This window comes from Ranitomeya imitator, chromosome 4 (assembly GCF_032444005.1).
Source record: "Ranitomeya imitator isolate aRanImi1 chromosome 4, aRanImi1.pri, whole genome shotgun sequence".
In the NCBI taxonomy this organism is placed as follows: Eukaryota; Metazoa; Chordata; class Amphibia; order Anura; family Dendrobatidae; genus Ranitomeya; species Ranitomeya imitator.
In genome coordinates this window covers 659,162,919-659,182,380 of record NC_091285.1, presented here as the reverse complement: position 1 = coordinate 659,182,380, position 19,462 = coordinate 659,162,919, and the positions used below count along the sequence as shown (strand labels likewise).

Here is a 19,462-nt window from a genome sequence, read left to right as displayed (position 1 = left end):
TCATGACTGATAACACCTCTATATACAGTAGCTAACACAGGATCCACATTCACAATAGGTAATGTCACAGCTCACCTCCTCCTCCTGTACAATGACTGATAACACCTCTATATACAGTAGATAACACAGGATCCACCATTCACAATAGGTGATGTCACAGCTCACCTCCTCCTCCATGACTGATAACATCTCTATACACAGTTGATAACACAGGATCCACCATTCACAATAGGTAATATCACAGCTCACCTCATCCTCGTCCTGCACAATGACTGATAACACCTCTATATAGAGTAGCTAACACAGTATCCACCATTGACAATAGGTGATGTCACAGCTCACCTCCTCCTCCTGTACAATGACTGATAACACCTCTGTATACAGTAGATAGTACAGGATCCACCATTCACAATAGGTGATATCACAGCTCACCTCCTCCTCCTGTACCATGACTGATAACACCTCTATATACAGTAGATAACACAAGATTCACCATTGACAATAGGTGATGTCACAGCTCACCTCCTCCTCCTGTACAATGACTGATAACACCTCTATATACAGTAGATAACACAGGATCCACCATTCACAATAGGTGATGACACAGCTCACCTCCTCCTCCTGTACAATGACTGATAACACCTCTATATACAGTAGATAACACAAGATTCACCATTCACAATAGGTGATGTCACAGCTCACCTCCTCCTCCTACACAATGATTGATAACACCTCTATATACAGTAGATAACACAGGATCCACCATTCACAATAGGTGATGTCACAGCTCACCTCCTCCTCCTGTACAATGACTGATAACACCTCTATATACAGTAGATAACACAAGATTCACCATTCACAATAGGTGATGTCACAGCTCACCTCCTCTTCCTGTACAATGACTGATAACACCTCTATATAGAGTAGAAAACACAGGATCCACCGTTCACAATAGGTGATGTCACAGTTCACCTTCTCCTCCTGTACAATGACTGATAACACCTCTATATACAGTAGATAACACAGGATCCACCATTCATAATAGGTGATGTCACAGCTCACCTCCTCCTCCTGTACAATGACTGATAACACCTCTATATACAGTAGATAACACAGGATCCACCATTCACAATAGGTGATGTCACAGCTCACCTCCTCCTGTACAATGACTGATAACACCTCTATATACAGTAGATAACACAGGATCCACCATTCACAATAGGTGATGTCACAGCTCACCTCCTCCTCTACAATGACTGATAACACCTCTATATACAGTAGATAACACAGGATCCACCATTCACAATAGGTGATGTCACAGCTCACCTCCTCCTCCTGTACAATGACTGATAACACCTCTATATACAGTAGATAACACAGGATCCACCATTCACAATAGGTGATGTCACAGCTCACCGCCTCCTCCTGTACAATGACTGATAACACCTCTATATACAGTAGATAACACAGGATCCACCATTCACAATAGGTGATGTCACAGCTCACCGCCTCCTCCTGTACAATGACTGATAACACCTCTATATACAGTAGATAACACAGGATCCACCATTCACAATAGGTGATGTCACAGCTCACCTCCTCCTCCTGTACAATGACTGATAACACCTCTATATACAGTAGATAACACAGGATCCACCACTTACAATAGGTGATGTCACAGCTCACCTCCCCCTCCTGTACAATGACTAATAACACCTCTATATACAGTAGATAACACAGGATCCACCATTCACAATAGGTGATGTCACAGCTTACCTCCTCCTCCTGTACAATGACTGATAACACCTCTATATACAGTAGATAACACAGGATCCACCATTCACAATAGGTGATGTCACAGCTTACCTCCTCCTCCTGTACAATGACTGATAACACCTCTATATACAGTAGATAACACAGGATCCACCATTCACAATAGGTGATGTCACAGCTCACCTCCTCCTCCTGTACAATGACTGATAACACCTCTATATACAGTAGATAACACAGGATCCACCATTCACAATAGGTGATATCACAGCTCACCTCCTCCTCCTGTACAATGACTGATAACACCTCTATATACAGTAGATAACACAGGATCCACCATTCACAATAGGTGATGTCACAGCTTACCTCCTCCTCCTGTACAATGACTGATAACACCTCTATATACAGTAGATAACACAGGATCCACCATTCACAATAGGTGATGTCACAGCTCACCTCCCCCTCCTGTACAATGACTGATAACACCTCTATATACAGTAGATAACACAGGATCCACCATTCACAATAGGTGATATCACAGCTCACCTCCTCCTCCTGTACAATGACTGATAACACCTCTATATACAGTAGATAACACAGGATCCACCATTCACAATAGGTGATGTCACAGCTTACCTCCTCCTCCTGTACAATGACTGATAACACCTCTATATACAGTAGATAACACAGGATCCACCATTCACAATAGGTGATGTCACAGCTCACCTCCTCCTCCATGACTGATAACATCTCTATACACAGTTGATAACACAGGATCCACCATTCACAATAGGTGATATCACAGCTCACCTCCTCCTCCTCTTGTACAATGACTGATAACACCTCTATATACAGTAGATAACACAGGATCCACCATTCACAATAGGTGATGTCACTGCTCACCTCCTCCTCCATGACTGATAACATCTCTATACACAGTTGATAACACAGGATCCACCATTCACAATAGGTAATATCACAGCTCACCTCATCCTCGTCCTGCACAATGACTGATAACACCTCTATATAGAGTAGCTAACACAGTATCCACCATTGACAATAGGTGATGTCACAGCTCACCTCCTCCTCCTGTACAATGACTGATAACACCTCTGTATACAGTAGATAGTACAGGATCCACCATTCACAATAGGTGATGTCACAGCTCACCTCCTCCTCCTGTACAATGACTGATAACACCTCTATATACAGTAGATAACACAGGATCCACCATTCACAATAGGTGATATCACAGCTCACCTCCTCCTCCTGTACAATGACTGATAACACCTCTATATACAGTAGATAACACAGGATCCACCATTCACAATAGGTGATGTCACAGCTTACCTCCTCCTCCTGTACAATGACTGATAACACCTCTATATACAGTAGATAACACAGGATCCACCATTCACAATAGGTGATGTCACAGCTCACCTCCCCCTCCTGTACAATGACTGATAACACCTCTATATACAGTAGATAACACAGGATCCACCATTCACAATAGGTGATATCACAGCTCACCTCCTCCTCCTGTACAATGACTGATAACACCTCTATATACAGTAGATAACACAGGATCCACCATTCACAATAGGTGATGTCACAGCTTACCTCCTCCTCCTGTACAATGACTGATAACACCTCTATATACAGTAGATAACACAGGATCCACCATTCACAATAGGTGATGTCACAGCTCACCTCCTCCTCCATGACTGATAACATCTCTATACACAGTTGATAACACAGGATCCACCATTCACAATAGGTGATATCACAGCTCACCTCCTCCTCCTCTTGTACAATGACTGATAACACCTCTATATACAGTAGATAACACAGGATCCACCATTCACAATAGGTGATGTCACTGCTCACCTCCTCCTCCATGACTGATAACATCTCTATACACAGTTGATAACACAGGATCCACCATTCACAATAGGTAATATCACAGCTCACCTCATCCTCGTCCTGCACAATGACTGATAACACCTCTATATAGAGTAGCTAACACAGTATCCACCATTGACAATAGGTGATGTCACAGCTCACCTCCTCCTCCTGTACAATGACTGATAACACCTCTGTATACAGTAGATAGTACAGGATCCACCATTCACAATAGGTGATATCACAGCTCACCTCCTCCTCCTGTACCATGACTGATAACACCTCTATATACAGTAGATAACACAAGATTCACCATTGACAATAGGTGATGTCACAGCTCACCTCCTCCTCCTGTACAATGACTGATAACACCTCTATATACAGTAGATAACACAGGATCCACCATTCACAATAGGTGATGACACAGCTCACCTCCTCCTCCTGTACAATGACTGATAACACCTCTATATACAGTAGATAACACAAGATTCACCATTCACAATAGGTGATGTCACAGCTCACCTCCTCCTCCTACACAATGATTGATAACACCTCTATATACAGTAGATAACACAGGATCCACCATTCACAATAGGTGATGTCACAGCTCACCTCCTCCTCCTGTACAATGACTGATAACACCTCTATATACAGTAGATAACACAAGATTCACCATTCACAATAGGTGATGTCACAGCTCACCTCCTCCTCCTGTACAATGACTGATAACACCTCTATATAGAGTAGAAAACACAGGATCCACCGTTCACAATAGGTGATGTCACAGTTCACCTTCTCCTCCTGTACAATGACTGATAACACCTCTATATACAGTAGATAACACAGGATCCACCATTCATAATAGGTGATGTCACAGCTCACCTCCTCCTCCTGTACAATGACTGATAACACCTCTATATACAGTAGATAACACAGGATCCACCATTCACAATAGGTGATGTCACAGCTCACCTCCTCCTGTACAATGACTGATAACACCTCTATATACAGTAGATAACACAGGATCCACCATTCACAATAGGTGATGTCACAGCTCACCTCCTCCTCCTGTACAATGACTGATGACACCTCTATATACAGTAGATAACACAGGATCCACCATTCACAATAGGTGATGTCACAGCTCACCGCCTCCTCCTGTACAATGACTGATAACACCTCTATATACAGTAGATAACACAGGATCCACCATTCACAATAGGTGATGTCACAGCTCACCGCCTCCTCCTGTACAATGACTGATAACACCTCTATATACAGTAGATAACACAGGATCCACCATTCACAATAGGTGATGTCACAGCTCACCTCCTCCTCCTGTACAATGACTGATAACACCTCTATATACAGTAGATAACACAGGATCCACCATTCACAATAGGTGATATCACAGCTCACCTCCTCCTCCTGTACAATGACTGATAACACCTCTATATACAGTAGATAACACAGGATCCACCATTCACAATAGGTGATATCACAGCTCACCTCCTCCTCCTGTACAATGACTGATAACACCTCTATATACAGTAGATAACACAGGATCCACCATTCACAATAGGTGATGTCACAGCTTACCTCCTCCTCCTGTACAATGACTGATAACACCTCTATATAGAGTAGAAAACACAGGATCCACCATTCACAATAGGTGATGTCACAGCTCTCCTCCTCCTCCTGTACAATGACTGATAACACCTCTATATACAGTAGATAACACAGGATCCACCATTCACAATAGGTGATGTCACAGCTTACCTCCTCCTCCTGTACAATGACTGATAACACCTCTATATACAGTAGATAACACAGGATCCACCATTCACAATAGGTGATGTCACAGCTCACCTCCCCCTCCTGTACAATGACTAATAACACCTCTATATACAGTAGATAACACAGGATCCACCATTCACAATAGGTGATGTCACAGCTTACCTCCTCCTCCTGTACAATGACTGATAACACCTCTATATACAGTAGATAACACAGGATCCACCATTCACAATAGGTGATGTCACAGCTTACCTCCTCCTCCTGTACAATGACTGATAACACCTCTATATACAGTAGATAACACAGGATCCACCATTCACAATAGGTGATGTCACAGCTCACCTCCTCCTCCTGTACAATGACTGATAACACCTCTATATACAGTAGATAACACAGGATCCACCATTCACAATAGGTGATATCACAGCTCACCTCCTCCTCCTGTACAATGACTGATAACACCTCTATATACAGTAGATAACACAGGATCCACCATTCACAATAGGTGATGTCACAGCTTACCTCCTCCTCCTGTACAATGACTGATAACACCTCTATATACAGTAGATAACACAGGATCCACCATTCACAATAGGTGATGTCACAGCTTACCTCCTCCTCCTGTACAATGACTGATAACACCTCTATATACAGTAGATAACACAGGATCCACCATTCACAATAGGTGATGTCACAGCTTACCTCCTCCTCCTGTACAATGACTGATAACACCTCTATATAGAGTAGAAAACACAGGATCCACCATTCACAATAGGTGATGTCACAGCTCTCCTCCTCCTCCTGTACAATGACTGATAACACCTCTATATACAGTAGATAACACAGGATCCACCGTTCACAATAGGTGATGTCACAGTTCACCTCCTCCTCCTGTACAATGACTGATGACACCTCTATATACAGTAGATAACACAGGATCCACCATTCACATTAGGTGATGTCACAGCTTACCTCCTCCTCCTGTACAATGACTGATAACACCTCTATATACAGTAGATAACACAGGATCCACCATTCACAATAGGTGATGTCACAGCTTACCTCCTCCTCCTGTACAATGACTTATAACACCTCTATATACAGTAGATAACACAGGATCCACCATTCCAATAGGTGATATCACAGCTCACCTCCTCCTCCTGTACAATGACTGATAACACCTCTATATACAGTAGATAACACAGGATCCACCGTTCACAATAGGTGATATCACAGCTCACCTCCTCCTCCTGTACAATGACTGATAACACCTCTATATAGAGTAGAAAACACAGGATCCACCATTCACAATAGGTGATGTCACAGCTCACCTCCTCCTCCTGTACAATGACTGATAACACCTCTATATACAGTAGATAACACAGGATCCACCATTCACATTAGGTGATGTCACAGCTCACCTCCTCCTCCTGTACAATGACTGATAACACCTCTATATACAGAACATAACACAGGATCCACCATTCACAATAGGTGATATCATAGCTCACCTCCTCCTCCTGTACAATGACTGATAACACCTCTATATACAGTAGATAACACAGGATCCACCATTCACAATAGGTGATGTCACAGCTCACCTCCTCCTTCTGTACAATGACTGATAACACCTCTATATACAGTAGATAACACAGGTTCCACCATTCACAATAGGTGATGTCACAGCTCACCTCCTCCTCCTGTACAATGACTGATAACACCTCTATATACAGTAGATAACACAGGATCCACCATTCACAATAGGTTATGTCACAGCTCACCTCCTCCTCCTGTACAATGACTGATAACAACTCTATGTACAGTAGATAACACAGGATCCACCATTCACAATAGGTGATGTCACAGCTCACCTCCTCCTCCTGTACAATGACTGATAACACCTCTATGTACAGTAGATAACACAGGATCCACCATTCACAATAGGTGATATCACAGCTCACCTCTTCCTCCTCCTGTACAATGACTGATAAGACCTCTATATACAGTAGATAACACAGGATCCACCATTCACAATAGGTGATATCACAGCTCACCTCCTCCTCTTGTACAATGACTGATAATTTCTGATGACAGATTCCCTTTAAAAGTTTTATGCTAAATAGGAATGACTGGGAAACAAGATGGTTGAAAACATTCATGGAAATCATGATCATGACATTGAGATTCCTGAAGACCTCAACAGTAGACAAACAATCTAGATAAATACCATTCGTACAGTCACCAAGAACAGACAGGATCCTGCTGTGATTGATTAGCAATGAAATGAGATACATTCGATGTTATCGGTGATGACGTGTAGAAAAATATTTATCTTGGCGCTGAATTTAGAAATAAATTCTTCAAATACTTTTTTTGACTACACTGGAGTCACATTATTTTTCATACACTTATTGAGAAGGTTCGGTTTGAAACCAACCAATATAATATTAAAAATATCCCTGCCAAGTGAGCAATTTCCAGGTGTAATCTTGTCTATTGAAATACTGTCCCTATCCATTCTGATGGAGATGTGTACTTATAGGAGAGTGGAGCTATACACTTGTAGGACTGTGGAGCTGTACATGTGTAACATTGTAGAGGTACTGTGGAGGTGGACACTTATAGGACTGTGGAGGTGGACACTTATAGGACTGTGGAGGTGGACACTTATAGGACTGTGGAGGTGGACACTTATAGGACTGTGGGGGTGGACACTTATAGGACTGTGGAGGTGGACACTTATAGGACTGTGGGGGTGGACACTTATAGGACTGTGGAGGGAGACACTTATAGGACTGTGGAGGTGGACACTTATAGGACTGTGGAGGTGTACACTTATAGGACTGCGGGGGTGGACACTTATAGGACTGTGGAGGTGGACACTTATAGGACTGTGGAGGTGAACACTTATAGGACTGTGGAGGTGGACACTTATAGTACTGTGGAGGTGGACACTTATAGGACTGTGGGGGTGGACACTTATAGGACTGTGGAGGTGGACACTTATAGGACTATGGAGCTGTACACTTATAGGACTGTGAAGGTGAACACTTATAGGACTGTGGGGGTGTACACTTATAGGACTGTGGAGGTGGACACTTATAGGACTGTGGAGGTGAACACTTATAGGACTGTGGAGGGAGACACTTATAGGACTGTGGAGGTGGACACTTATAGGACTGTGGAGGTGTACACTTATAGGACTGCGGGGGTGGACACTTATAGGACTGTGGAGGTGGACACTTATAGGACTGTGGAGGTGAACACTTATAGGACTGTGGAGGTGGACACTTATAGTACTGTGGAGGTGTACACTTATAGGACTGTGGAGGTGTACACTTATAGGACTGTGGGGGTGGACACTTATAGGACTGTGGAGGTGGACACTTATAGGACTGTGGAGGTGAACACTTATAGGACTGTGGGGGTGGACACTTATAGGACTGTGGAGGTGGACACTTATAGGACTGTGGAGGTGGACACTTATAGGACTGCGGGGGTGGACACTTATAGGACTGTGGAGGTGGACACTTATAGGACTGTGGAGGTGGACACTTATAGGACTGTGGAGGTGAACACTTATAGGACTGTGGAGGTGGACACTTATAGTACTGTGGAGGTGTAAACTTATAGGACTGTGGAGGTGTACACTTATAGGACTGTGGAGGTGAACACTTATAGGACTGTGGGGGTGGACACTTATAGGACTGTGGAGGTGGACACTTATAGGACTGTGGAGGTGAACACTTATAGGACTGTGGGGGTGGACACTTATAGGACTGTGGAGGTGGACACTTATAGGACTGTGGAGGTGGACACTTATAGGACTGCGGGGTGGACACTTATAGGACTGTGGAGGTGGACACTTATAGGACTGTGGAGGTGAACACTTATAGGACTGTGGGGGTGGACACTTATAGGACTGTGGAGGTGGACACTTATAGGACTGTGGGGGTGGACACTTATAGGACTGTGAAGGTGGACACTTATAGGACTGTGGGGGTGGACACTTATAGGACTGTGGGGGTGGACACTTATAGGATTGTGGAGGTGGACACTTGTAGGACTGTGGAGGTGGACACTTATAGGACTGTGGAGGTGGACACTTATAGGACTGTGGAGGTGGACACTTATAGGACTGTGGAGGTGGACACTTATAGGACTGTGGAGGTGTACACTTATAGGCCTGTGGAGGTGTACACTTATAGGACTGTGGAGGTGGACACTTATAGGACTGTGGAGGTGAACACTTATAGGACTGTGGGGGTGGACACTTATAGGACTGTGGAGGTGGACACTTATAGGACTGCGGGGGTGGACACTTATAAGACTGTGGAGGTGGACACTTATAGGACTGTGGAGGTGAACACTTATAGGACTGTGGAGGTGGACACTTATAGGACTGTGGAGGTGTACACTTATAGGACTGTGGAGGTGTACACTTATAGGACTGTGGAGGTGAACACTTATAGGACTGTGGGGGTGGACACTTATAGGACTGTGGAGGTGGACACTTATAGGACTGTGGAGGTGAACACTTATAGGACTGTGGGGGTGGACACTTATAGGACTGTGGAGGTGGACACTTATAGGACTGCGGGGGTGGACACTTATAGGACTGTGGAGGTGGACACTTATAGGACTGCGGGGGTGGACACTTATAGGACTGTGGAGGTGGACACTTATAGGACTGTGGAGGTAGACACTTATAGGACTGTGGAGGTGGACACTTATAGGACTGTGGAGGTGGACACTTATAGGACTGTGGAGGTGGACACTTATAGGACTGTAGAGGTGGACACTTATAGGACTGTGGAGGTGGACACTTATAGGACTGTGGAGGTGGACACTTATAGGACTGTGGGGGTGGACACTTATAGGACTGTGGAGGTGGACACTTATAGGACTGTGGAGGTGGACACTTCTAGGACTGTGGAGGTGTACACTTATAGGACTGTGGAGATGGACACTTATAGGACTGTGGAGGTGTACACTTATAGGACTGTGGAGGTGGACACTTATAGGACTGTGGAGGTGGACACTTATAGGACTGTGGAGGTGGATACTTATAGGACTGTGGAGGTGTACACTTATAGGACTGTGGAGGTGGACCCTTATAGGACTGTGGAGGTGGACACTTATAGGACTGTGGAGGTGAACACTTATAGGACTGTGAAGCTGTACACCTGTAGGACTGTGGAGCTATGGACCGTTAGGACTGTGGAGGTGTACACTTGTAAGCCTGAAGGGCTGTACACATGTAGCACTGTGGAGCTGTACATTTATAGGTCTGTGGAGCTGTATACCTCTAGGACTGTCGAAACATATGCTTATCGGACTGTGGAAGTGGACACTTACAGGACTGTGGAGGTGGACACATATAGGACTGTAGAGGTATACACTCATAGGACTGTGGATGTGTACACTTATAGGACTTGGGAGGTGGAAAGTTATAGGACTGGGGAGGTGGATACTTACAGGACTGTGAAGGTGGGCACTTACAGGACTGTGGATGTGTACACTCATAGGACTGTGGAGGTGGACACATATAGGACTGTGGATGTATACACTCATAGGACTGTGGATGTGTACACTTATAGGACTTGGGAGGTGGAAAGTTATAGGACTGGGGAGGTGGATACTCACAGGACTGTGAAGGTGGGCACTTACAGGACTGTGGATGTGTACACTCATAGGATTGTGGAGGTGGACACATATAGGACTGTGGAGATTGTGAGACAGCGACCGGAGTTATTTGTGAGGGTCGCTATGTGTCCCCAATGATGCGCTCAGAAGAGTATTAGATCCACTGGAGAGCCTTGTGGTCACAGCAGGATGCCTGTGAGTCACAAGGCAGAATAAAAGTAAGCGTGAACCTGGTCAAGTTATGTAACCATGGAATTGTTCAGGAAAACCCGGTATGGGCTTTAATTTTTGAAACGGACTGCAGGAACGTAGTGGGGCTGGTCCGTTTCGTCAGTCCGAATCTTAGTGGCCCATGGCCACAGACTCCAGTGTATAAACGCTCTGCAGGAAGGGTTTGGGTGTGTCAGTTTGGAGTTGGCAATCTGTGGAGCAGTCGGCTCTGCAGAAGCTCTATCTGTGTGAGGTAGCATAGAACCAGCAGAGCGAACTCATAGCACCCCGCAGCGTGATGCGGTGGTGCAGTTGCCCTCGGCAACCAGACACATTTATTATCTGTCTTGCTTACTGGCTGCAATCCGGAGGATACCGTGTGCTGTAGGACTGTGGTGGTGTACACTTATAGGACTATGCAGGTGTACACTTATAGGACTGATTAGGTGTACACTTACAGGACTGATTAGGTGTACACTTATAGGACTGTGGAGGTGGACACTTATAGGACAGGAGAGGTGTACACTTATAGGAGGTGGACACTTATTAGTGAAAGTGTAGGCCCCTTAAAAAATTGTGAGGAAAGAATGTTTGTAGAAGATGAGGAAAAAGCTAATATATTAAACACCTTCTTCTCCACGGTATTCACGGTGGAAAATAAAATGCTAGGTGAAATGACGAGAGACAAATAAACCTCTATATTGAGGGTCACCAATCTAACCCAAGAAGAGGTGCAAAACCGGCTAAATAAGATTAAAATAGATAAATCTCCGGGTCCGGATGGCATACACCCACGAGTACTAAGAGAGCTAAGTAATGTAATAGATAAACCATTATTTCTTATATTTAGGGACTCTATAGCGTCGGGATCTGTTCCACAGGACTGGCGCATAGCAAATGTGGTGCCAATATTCCAAAAGGGCTCTAAAAGTGAACCTGGAAATTATAGGCCAGTAAGTCTAACCTCTATTGATGGTAAAATATTTGAAGGGTTTCTGAGGGATGTTATTCTGGATTATCTCAATGAGAATAACTGTTTAACTCCATATCAGCATGGGTTTATGAGAAATCGCTCCTGTCAAACCAATCTAATCAGTTTTTATGAAGAGGTAAGTTATAGGCTGGACCACGGTGAGTCATTGGACGTGGTATATCTCGATTTTTCCAAAGCGTTTGATACCGTGCCATACAAGACGTTGGTACCGAGAATGCTCGGTCTGGGGGAAAATGTGTGTAAATGGGTTAGTAACTGGCTTAGTGATAGAAGGCAGAGGGTGGTTATAAATGGTATAGTCTCTAACTGGGTCGCTGTGACCAGTGGGGTACCGCAGGGTCGGTGTTGGGACCTGTTATCTTCAACATATTCATTAATGATCTGGTAGAAGGTTTACACAGTAAAATAATGATATTTGCAGATGGTACAAAACTATGTAAAGCAGTTAATACAAGAGAAGATAGTATTCTGCTACAGATGGATCTGGATAAGTTGGAAACTTGGGCTGAAAGGTGGCAGATGAGGTTTAACAATGATAAATGTAAGGTTATACACATGGGAAGAAGGAATAAACATCACCATTACACACTGAACGGGAAACCACTGGGTAAATCTGACATGGAGACGGACTTGGGGATCCTAGTTAATGATAAACTTACCTGGAGCAGCCGGTGCCAGGTTGCAGCTGCCAAGGCAAACAGGATCATGGAGTGCATTAAAAGAGGTCTGGATACACATGATGAGAGCATTATACTGCCTCTGTACAAATCTCTAGTTAGACCGCACATGGAGTACTGTGTACAGTTTTGGGCACCGGTGCTCAGGAAGGATATAATGGAACTAGAGAGAGTACAAAGGAGGGCAACAAAATTAATAGAGGGGATGGGGGAACTAAAATACCCAGAGAGATTAGCAAAATTAGGATTACTTAGTCTAGAAGAAAGACGACTGAGGGGTGTTCTAATAACCATGCATAGGTATATAAGGGGGCAATACAAATATCTCTCCAAGGAACTGTTTATACCACGGAATCTGACGGTCACAAGGGGGCATTCTCTGCTTCTGGAGGAGAGAAGGTTTTTCCACCAACATAGAAGAGGATTCTTTACTGTTAGGGCGGTGATAATCTGGAATTGCTTGCTTGAGGAGGTGGTGATGGCGAACTCAGTCGAGAGGTTCAAGAGAGGCCTGGATGTCTTCCTGGAGCAGAACAATATTGTATCTTACAATTATTAGGTTCTTTAGAAGGACGTTGATCTGGGGATTTATTCTGATGGAATATAGGCTGAACTGGATGGACAAATGTATTTTTTTGGCCTTACTAACTATGTTACTATGTTATTTTGAAGCTGTATACATGGAGGACGGTAGGCCTGGTCCAGCACCGTCACCTGCATACAATAACTATATAGCATAACATATCCTTTTCTCCTACTTTTGATTGTTTAATATTCAATAATGCAACATCTCCTGAATTGTATTGTTGCAGTTTAAGTTATTTCCCCATTATTTTAGGACCAGCACATAGATATGGACTATCCCTTGGACCCTGCCTCCTGTGTTGTCCTCGCACTCATTACCCCCCCTCCTTTCTATTCCTACAAGTCCAATCCAGGCAGATGTCCATGGTAATTCCCATCCCACGCCTTTCCCCAGTGAGACCCCATCCATCCCCGCTCAGAAGAACATTGTCTGCACCACAATAAAATATTCAGTGCATGGGAAACAAGAAACATCAATCTGCATTACTGGATGTCACAGGGGACGGGATAAGACGTAACACTGCTGAATACTTTGTCCTACCAAAACTGCTGACCACAAAATGTTCCCATTTTAATAAATAGCCACAAGTGAGATTCCCATAGATCCGGCTCTAATCTTATATATCAAAATCTGACCAGGTGCCAGCTTTAGGCTTTTTCCATAATAATAATAATAATAATAATAATAATATAATGTAATGGTGTGAGCTATAGTCATCTGCCCGCAGCCATAAAAAAAAATAAAAAAATATTAGTTAATGTGTTTTACGTGTTTTAAAGGGAAACCTTATGTAGTCGTACATACAACCCCTGGCAAAAATTATGGAATCACTGGCCTTGGAGGATGTTCATTCAGAAGTTTAATTTTGTAGAAAAAAAGCAGATCACAGACATGGCACAAAGCTAAAGTAATTTCAAATGGCAACTTTCTGGCTTTAAGAAACACTAAAAGAAATCAAGAACAAAAAATGTGGTAGTCAGTAATGGTTATTTTTTTAACCAATCACAGGGAAAAAATTATGGAATCACTCAATTCTGAGGAAAGAATTATGGAATCACCCTGTAAATTTTCATACCCAAAACTAACACCTGCATCAAATTAGATCTGCTCGTTAGTCTGCATCTAAAAAGGAGTGATCACACCTTGGAGAGCTATTGCACCAAGTGGACTGACATGAATCATGGCTCCAACACGAGAGATGTCAATTGAAACAAAGGAGAGGATTATCAAACTGTTAAGAGAGGGTAAATCATCAGACAATGTTGCAAAAGATGTTGGTTGTTCACAGTCAGCTGTGTCTAAAATCTGGACCAAACACAAACAACATGGGAAGGTTGTTAAAGACAAACATACTGGTAGACCAAGAAAGACATCAAAGCGTCAAGACTGGAAACTTAAAGCAATATGTCTCCAAAACAGGAAATGCACAACAAAACAAATGAGGAATGAATGGGTGGAAACTGGAGTCAACGTCTGTGACCGAACTGTAAGAAACCGCCTAAAAGAAATGGGATTTACATACAGAAAAGATAAACAAAAGCCACCATTAACACCTAAACAGAAAAAAAACAAGGTTACAATGGGTTAAGGAAAAGCAATCGTGGACTGTGGATGACTGGATGAAAGTCATTTTCAGTGATGAATGGCAAATCTGCATTGGGCAAGGTGATGATGCTGGAACTTTTGTTTGGTGCCGTTTCAATGAGATTTATAAAGATGACTGCCTGAAGAGAACAGGCAAATTTCCACAGTCATTGATGATATGGGGCTGCATGTCAGGTAAAGGCACTGGGGAGATGGCTGTCATTACATCTTCAATAAATGCACAAGTTTATGTTGATATTTTGGACACTTTTCTTATCCCATCAATTGAAAGGATGTTTGGGGATGATGAAATCATTTTTCAAGATGATAATGCATCCTGCCATAGAGCAAAAACTGTGAAAACATTCCTTGAAAAAAGACACATAAGGTCAATGTCATGGCCTGCAAATAGTCCGAATCTCAATCCAATTGAAAATCTTTGGTGGAAGATGAAGAAAATGGTCCATGACAAGGCTCCAACCTGCAAAGCGGATCTGGCAGCAGCAATCAGAAAAAGTTGGAGCCAGATTGATGAAGAGTCCTGTTTACACTCATTAAGTCCAGGCCTCAGAGACTACAAGCTGTTATAAAAGCCAGAGGTGGTGCAACAAAATACTAGTGATGTGTTGGAGTGTTTTTTTGTTTAGTTGGTTTTCATGATTCCATAATTTTTTCCTCAGAATTAAGTGATTCCATAATTTTTTCTCTATGATTGGTTAATAAAAGTAACTGTTACTGACTACAACATTTTTTGTTCTTGATTTCTTTTAGTGTTTCTTAAAGCCAGAAAGTTGCCATTTGAAATTACTTTAGTTTTGTGCCATGTCTGTGATCTGCTTTTTTTCTACAAAATTAAACAACTGAATGAACATCCTTCAAGGTCAGTGATTCCATAATTTTTGCCAGGGGTTGTATTACAGAAATATTCTTATCCCTGAGAAATGGTTGAGTTTTTCTAATTGTCGTTGTCATCGCGCCCCAAAAACCAGCTGACTTTTTGCTAGTCAGTACAGTATTAGTAGTACATGGCGGCCATTCAGAGTCCCATGATGGGGCCTCCAGTGATCCTTAACCCTGTGAAAAGGTGATCTATAATGAAAAAACCTTTTTATAATGAAGTCTACAAAATCAAATGGCAACAAGTGTAACTGAACAAAAATATTGGTGAAAGGGGACCTGTCGATTTCCCTCAAAAAATCAAGATAAACACATTGTAAAAAAAAAAATCACTTCTTCTGCTGCTGTTTTTCATTTCGTGTTACGTCGCTCCATTGCAGAGATATTCACATTTGTTGCTTTTGGAGCGCAGCATGTGAAATCTCTGCTTGCCGAATAACTGGGCGTTTCTTCACAGTCTTCTTTGGTGGCGTAGGCTTCACCCCTTCCTCCCAGGTGCTGGCAATCCCAGTTTGGCATTTGAGCTAGCAGTCCTGTGGTCTCAGAAGCTGTTGAGCTGTAATTGGTGGCATCTGGAAGGCAGGGGTGAAAGTGTACGCCCTCAGTGAAGACTGGGAAGAAACACCCAGTTGCCCTGAAAAGAAGAGATTTCCCATACTGAGCTCCAAAGGATCAAATGTAAATATCTCTGCAATGGAGCAATGCAGCATAAAACGGAAAAGAGAGTCAGAATCAGGTATTTTACTCAATTTTTGTGAGCAAGTAACAAGTCCTCTTTAAATGTTTTTTTTTTTATAAATTAATTAGTAATCATAATCAAAGCGTTTAAAATAATTCTAAAGCCTGCAGAATAATCATGGGTTATCATATACTATGCTGGCATAATTAAGCAAAAATAACATGACTTATCTAGAAGCTGGGAGTAGCAAGACATGGCCTCGGAGGCAATAGACATGTGCAGTAGCCTAACTGGCAAAGGGTTTATAAATTTCAGTATATTAAAAGTGAGACAATCTACTGAAATTCAAATTTGGCAGAAAAATTTAATTCACTTTGAAGTTATCCGAGTTATCTAGAGCATAATAAAATGAAATGAAAAAAATAAAAACACTCACCTTGCCACTTACATGTCCTGCCACCATAGCTTGCCATCTGGTGTTCCACAAGTTCTCTTGCATCTTCTTTTGGTGTCTTCACCCAGTGCTGAAGCTTCTGGAGCGAAGTAGGCCTCAGAATTTACAATAACAGAATGCCACGATGCGCATTTCCCAAGGTCTAGTCAGCGACGCTCATCAGGCCGTCACAACATGATTCGCCCGATGCAAACTTCCAGGCCACCCGCGTCATGACGCCTGCCACTTGAGGTGCTGACTAAGCATACATTCAGGGCTTCTGGCACCGACTAAGGATAACTAAAGAAGATGCCAGAAAACAGTCACATGATCCAAGGAGCTGACTAGGCCTTGGGTGAGTCGGGTCATGACATTATGCCAGACATCGTCGCAATGGCACAACACCTGTCTTAACATCAGAGGCCTACCCACCACAAGAGGCGCAGTGCCGAGTGAAGATTGAGGATGAAGACACGAGAGGAGTCGAAGAGCATTGGACAATGGAGTGAAGATAGTAATTATTTTCCCACCTTTTTGCTCACTTCAATTCAGCAAAATGGCGATTCCTAGGGCATTTCGGACACTTTGCTGAATTTGCCCAAAGATAATCGCAAAAAAATGATTTCTGGAGAATTTAAATTTTTTGTAAAATTTGAGGAGAATTCAATTCTTGAATAGATTTTCTCATCTCTAATATACAGTTAGGGCCAGAAATATTTGGACAGTGACACAAGTTTTGTTATTTTATCTGTTTACAAAAACATGTTCAGAAATACAATTATATATGTAATATGGGCTGAAAGTGCACACTCCCAGCTGCAATATGATAGTTTCCACATCCAAATCGGAGAAAGGGTTTAGGAATCATAGCTCTGTAATGCATAGCGTCCTCTTTTTCAAGGGACCAAAAGTAATTGGACAATGGACTCTAAGGGCTGCAATTAACTCTGAAGGCGTCTCCCTCGTTAACCTGTAATCAATGAAGTAGTTAAAAGGTCAGGGGTGGATTCCAGGTGTGTGGTTTTGCATTTGGAAGCTGTTGCTGTGAGCAGACAACATGCGGTCAAAGGAACTCTCAATTGAGGTGAAGCAGAACATCCTGAGGCTGAAAAAAAAGAAAAAATCCATCAGAGAGATAGCAGACATGCTTGGAGTAGCAAAATCAACAGTTGGGTACATTCTGAGAAAAAAGGAATTGACTGGTGAGCTTGGGAACTCAAAAAGGCCTGGGCGTCCACGGATGACAACAGTGGTGGATGATCGCCGCATACTTAATTTGGTGAAGAAGAACCCGTTCACAACATCAACTGAAGTCCAGAACACTCTCAGTGAAGTAGGTGTATCTGTCTCTAAGTCAACAGTAAAGAGAAGACTCCATGACAGTAAATACAAAGGGTTCACATCTAGATGCAAACCATTCATCAATACCAAAAATAGACAGGCCAGAGTTAAATTTGCAGAAAAACACCTCAAGAAGCCAGCTCAGTTCTGGAAAAGTATTCTATGGACAGATGAGACAAAGATCAACCTGTACCAGAATGATGGGAAGAAAAAAGTTTGGAGAAGAAAGGGAACGGCACATGATCCAAGGCACACCACATCCTCTGTAAAACATGGTGGAGGCAACGTGATGGCATGGGCATGCATGGCTTTCAATGGCACTGGGTCACTTGTGTTTATTGATGACATAAGAGCAGACAAGAGTAGCCGGATGAATTCTGAAGTGTACCGGGATATACTTTCAGCCCAGATTCAGCCAAATGCTGCAAAGTTGATTGGACGGCGCTTCATAATACAGATGGACAATGACCCCAAGCATACAGCCAAAGCTACCCAGGAGTTCAGGAGTGCCAAAAAGTGGAACATTCTGCAATGGCCAAGTCAATCTCCAGATCTAAACCCAATTGAGCATGCATTTCACTTGCTCAAATCCAGACTTAAGACGGAAAGACCCACAAACAAGCAAGACCTGAAGGCTGCGGCTGTAAAGGCCTGGCAAAGCATTAAGAAGGAGGAAACCCAGCGTTTGGTGATGTCCATGGGTTCCAGACTGAAGGCAGTGATTGCCTCCAAAGGATTTGCAACAAAATATTGAAAATAAAAATATTTTGTTTGGGTTATGTTTATTTGTCCAATTACTTTTGACCTCCTAAAATGTGGAGTGTTTGTAAAGAAATGTGTACAATTCCTACATTTTCTATCAGATATTTTTGTTCAACCCTTCAAATTCAACGTTACAATCTGCACTTGAATTCTGTTGTAGAGGTTTCATTTCAAATCCAATGTG

At 42.9% G+C, this 19,462-nt stretch overlaps 1 protein-coding gene across 2 annotated transcripts in view; it reads right to left on the bottom strand.

The window, feature by feature from the left end:
- COL5A3 (collagen type V alpha 3 chain) overlaps positions 1-19,462 on the bottom strand; it is a 305,521-nt gene that overhangs the window by 145,177 nt on the left and 140,882 nt on the right. The gene's annotated exons all lie outside the window — the stretch shown is intronic.